Here is a 5,357-nt window from a genome sequence, read left to right as displayed (position 1 = left end):
ATTAAAATTAAGAGAGTAAATCCTGAGTTCTCATTTCAAGAAAAAGGATGAGATGGTTGGATGGCATGACCAACTCAATGGACATAAGTTTGGGTAAACTCTGGGAGTTGGTGATGGACAGGGCAGCCTGGCATGCTGCAATCTATGGGGTAGCAAAGAATCAGACACAACTGAGCGACTGAACTGAATAACATTATTTCTGTGGTAAAAAAGACACATTTGTACCATTTCTCCTTATGGTACTTTTATAGTTACATAATATAGAACAATATAAAGATTGAGTTTAAGTACGTATTACATATGTGGTTAATATTTGAAACTTTAAAATTATCATTCACCACTATATGACACCAGTGACAACACTGAATTTGAGAGTTTAAAGGACCTTAGATACTATTTTATCTAAGAAGTTTAGCTCTAAACTTCTCTCTGAATTCAAGAATCTGTTTACCCACTTTAAGTAACAATTCAACAGAAATCAGTATTAAATCTTCCACAGAAAGTTTTCTTACTTGAAAGTAAAATAAATTAACCATAAGCAAAAACTAGTTTTCTGAGATTGAGAGCCAAGAAAACATTTGCAGCTACTACATAATGAAAATTTACATTTCTATATTAGAAGGTTAGAACTTTTTAAAGCAGTATCAGTTCCTTAGAGTTTGAGGAAATTCAGTGTTGATAAAAGAGAACTTAAAAAAAAATTAGCACTCCATTAAATAAGAAGAAGGCTCTTCTCTGAGGTTTCTACAAATCTTTCTTTACTTTGGAAAGGAAATTTCCACTTATTCGAAGGTCATCCATTATTGGTATCACTCCAGTACTTTTGCCTGGAAAATCCCATGGACGGAGGAGCCTGGTAGGCTGTAGTCCATGGGGTCGCTAGAGTTAGACATGACTGAGCGACTTCCCTTTCACTTTTCACTTTCATGCATTGGAGAAGGAAATGGTAACCCACTCCAGTGTTCTTGCCTGGAGAATCCCAGGGACGGGGAAGCCTGGTGGGCTGCCGTCTATGGGGTTGCACAGAGTCGGACACGACTGAAGCAACTTAGCAGTAGCAGCAGCAGCATAGCATGTAGTTTCCCAAAGTTGGGAATAGAATAAGAAAACAACAAATGTCCTTGTATATGAACAGTAAATGTATCTTCCCTGCAGCTCAGATGGTAAAGAATCTGCCTGCAATGCAGGAGACCTGGGTTCGATCCCTGGGTCAGGAAGATCCTCTGGAGAAGGGAACAGCAATCCACTCCAGTATTCTTTCCTGGAGAATCCCATGGACAGAGGAGCCTGGTGGGCTTCAGTTTGTGGGGTCCCAAACAGTTGGACAGAACCGAGTGACTAACACTGCCACACTGCCACTACATAAGCCAATGAAACACCTCTTTGGATGTGGGGTTATATGTATCCTGCCTAGAAGAATAGTCTTGAGTAGTTCCATGTCTATTCTGAAACTTTCAATTATTGATTTAGTCATGGATGATATTTGGTCAGGTGGTAAATGAATAGATGAATAACATCACCCAAAAATATGACTGTTTTAATATGGTCAAAAGCCAGATATACTGGTGGTCTTTCCAAGTCAAACAGTGCTTCTAATGTTATTGGGTTGGGTATTTGGGCTTTGGCCTTCTCTTGAAGAATGAGAAAGCTCTATATTTTTATATATGAAATACAATTTGTTTATGTGGATATGAGTGTTCCCCATGTCATTTACTAAGAGTCTATTTTCCTTGCAAACTGAGAATATTTTTTATCATTATTTTCAGGCAGTGCTTTGGGGATATTGGAAGATGCAGGGAAATGTCGTGGTAGGAGTAATAGTAATATTTATTTTAAAGCTTGGGTTAGTAAAACTCATTACATCTATTCTGGATCCATTTTTGGCTTAGTGAAGAGGAAAGTTTTACCAACTGATGGCCGTTTGATGACCTGCATGGAAAGAATTGGTAGACTCAAGAGAGCACAATTGAGAGAAGTGATCACATCATAAAATGTGACATCATTCTTTGGCACCAGCTGGCATCTTGTGCATGGAGAGTAAGTTATACTCTCAACCACAAATTTTTCCCCTTGTGGCTCACCAGAGGGCAGTGTGCAGTAATCAGTTCTACTGTGTCCTGCAATGGATATCTCCTATGAAAAAGCCAAGGTCAAATCACCAGAACCAGACAATAGGAAAGACAATAGAGTATGGAAGTTGTTTTGTTATGTTTCCATTCCCCCTACATGGAATTTTTAATACTTAGAAATTAACCAATCATACGAGATGTGATGTAGTTTTATGAATTTTTCATAAATTCTGTGTAACAGTTTCAAATTTATGACAAAAGATTTGGGATTACTAAACTCAATTCTCCTCTTTAGACTTACAGATGCATAATACTATAAAGATAAGTAAATTCCCTTCCTTTATCTATCTCACACTTGAATTCTCAAGGGTTTTTAATTCTACACACAGATTAAATGATTAAGTGAATATTTATTGAACATTGGAGTGTAGGGAATAACAAGATAAAGAACCTATTAACCTTGCTCAAAAGGAACTTGAAATATACCAATGCATTAAAGTGCAAATGAAAATTTGAATATGTGATCAAAATTATACAAAGTAGGTGTTTTATAGAAAAAGTTCTATGAGAATTTGGAGAATGGAAAGATCAAGGCTTTGGGGGAGAGTTCAGAGTCAGAACTTAGTCTTGGAAATGAGTCAAAATTCACTTAGATGTATTGAGAGTGATGAAAACACATCTTCTATGAAAGTAACATCATGGATACTAGGATTTTAGGGTATATAAAAGGTAGTTGTGGGAAATAATGCTACAGGGCTGCATTGTGAATAGGACCTTGAGAGCACTGCATATCAGACATGCTCCCAAAACTGAATTGACAATGGAAAATTATAGGAGCATTTAAACATTAGTATTGTATACCAAGAAAATTGTGTAGTATGGTGTGGGAGTGGACTGGATAAGTGAGAATCTAACACATGGATATCACCAGATGGTTAATACTGAAATCAGATTGATTATATTATTTGCAACCAAAGATGGATAAGCACTATACAGGTCAGAAAAAAAAAAAAAGACCAGAAGGAGACTGTGACTCAGATCATGAACTCCTTATTGCCAAATAAAGACTTAAACTGAAGAAAGTAGGGAAAACCACGAAACCATTCAGGTATGACCTAAATCAAATCCCTTATGATTATACAGTGAAAGTGACAAATAAATTCAAGGGATTAGATCTGATAGACCAAGTACCTAAAGAACTATGGACATAGGTTAAGACATTGTACAGGAGTGATCATTGTACAGTGATCAAGACCATACCCAAGAAAAAGAAATGCAAAAAGGCAAAATGGTTGTCTGAGGAGGCCTTACAAATAGCTGTGAAAAGAAGACAAAGGAGAAAGGCAAAGGAGAAAAGGAAAGATATATCCATTTGAATGTAGAGTTCCAAAGAATAGCAAGGAGAGATAAGAAAGTCTTCCTAAGTGATCAATGCAATGAAATAGAGGAAAACAATAGAATGGGAAAGACTAGAGATCTCTTCAAGAAAATTAGAGATACCAACGGAACATCTCATGCAGAGATGGGCTCAATAAAGGACAGAAATGGTATGGACCTCATAGAAGCAGAAGATATTAAGAAGAGGTGGCAAGAAGGACTATACAGAAGAACTATACAAAAAAGATCTTCATGACCCAGATAATCATGATGGTGTGATCACTCACCTAGACCCCAACATCCTGGAAGGCAAAGTCAAGTGGGCCTTAGGAAGCGTCACTACAAACAAAGCTAGTGGAGGTGAAGGAATTCCAGTTGAGCTATTTCAAATACTAAAAGATGATGCTGTGAAAGTGCTGAACTCAATAATCCAGCAAATTTGGAAAACTCAGCAGTGGCCACAGGACTGGAAAAGGTCCGTTTTCATTCCAATCCCAAAGAAAGGCAATGCCAAAGAATGCTCCAACTACCACCAATTGCACTCATCTCACACACTAGCAAAGGAATGCTCAAAATTCTCCAAGCCAAGCTTCAACAGTACATGAACCATGAACTTCCAGATGTTCAAGCTAGATTTAGAAAAGCCAGAGGAACCAGAGATCACATTGCCAATATCTGTTGGATCATTGGAAAAACAAGAATTTCCAGAAAAACATCTGCTTCTGCTTTATTGACTATGCCAAAGCCTTTGACTGTGTGGATCACAATAAACTGTGGAAAATTCTTCAAGAGATGGGAATACCAGACCACCTGACCTGCCTTTTGAGAAATCTGTATGCAGGTCAGGAAGCAACAGTTAGAACTGGACATGAAACAACAGACTGGTTCCAAATAGAGAAAGGAGTATGTCAAGGATGTATATTGTCACCCTGCTTATTTAACTTATATGCACAGTACATCATGAGAAACGCTGCACTGGATGAAGCACAAGCTGGCACCAAAATTGCCAGGAGAAATATCAATAACCTCAGATATGCAGATGACACCACCCTTATGGCAGAAAACGAAGAAGAACTAAAGAGCCTCCTGATAGAGGAGAGTGAAAAAATTGGCTTAAAACTCAACATTCAGAAAACTAAGAACATGGCAACTTAGATCAACTTAGATCGTCCCATCACTTCATGGCAAATAGATAGGAAAGCAATGAAAACTGTGACAGGTTTATTTTGGGGGGGCTCCAAAATCACTGCAGATGGTGATTGCAGCCATGAAATTAAAAGACACTTACTCCTCAGAAGGAAGGTTAGGACCAACCTAGACATCATATTAAAAAGCAAAGACATTACTTTCCCAAAAAATGGCCATCTAGTCAAAGTTATGGTTTTTTCAGTAGTCTTGTATGGATGTGAGAGTTGGACTATAAAGAAAGCTGAGTGCCAAAGAATTGATGCTTTTGAACTGTCATGTTGGAGAAAACTCTTGAGAGTCCCTTGGACTGCAAGGAGATCCAACCAGTCCATTCTATAGGAAATCAGTCCTGAATATTCATTGGAAGGACTGATGCTGAAGCTTAAACTCCAATACTTTGGCCACCTGATGCAAAGAACTGACTCATTGCAAGGGACCTTGATGCTGGGAAAGATTGAAGGCAGGAGGAGAAGGGGACAACAGTGGATGAGTTGGTTGCATGGCAACCATTGGACTCAATGGATGTGAGTTTGAGTAAACTCTGGGAGCTGGTGATGGACTAGGAGGCTTGGTGTGCTGCTGTCCATGGGATCACCAAGAGTCAGACACAACTGAGCGACTGAACTGAACTGAACTGAAAGGTTGGGAGTTGAGTCAAAAGGTTATTTCAATATCGTGTGGATTTTGAGATTGAAAAGAAGGCCAACAAACGTACATAAAAGT

This window comes from Oryx dammah, unplaced genomic scaffold (genome assembly GCF_014754425.2).
Source record: "Oryx dammah isolate SB20612 unplaced genomic scaffold, SCBI_Odam_1.1 HiC_scaffold_29, whole genome shotgun sequence".
NCBI lineage: Eukaryota > Metazoa > Chordata > Mammalia > Artiodactyla > Bovidae > Oryx > Oryx dammah.
Note: the sequence above shows the minus strand (reverse complement) of the source record.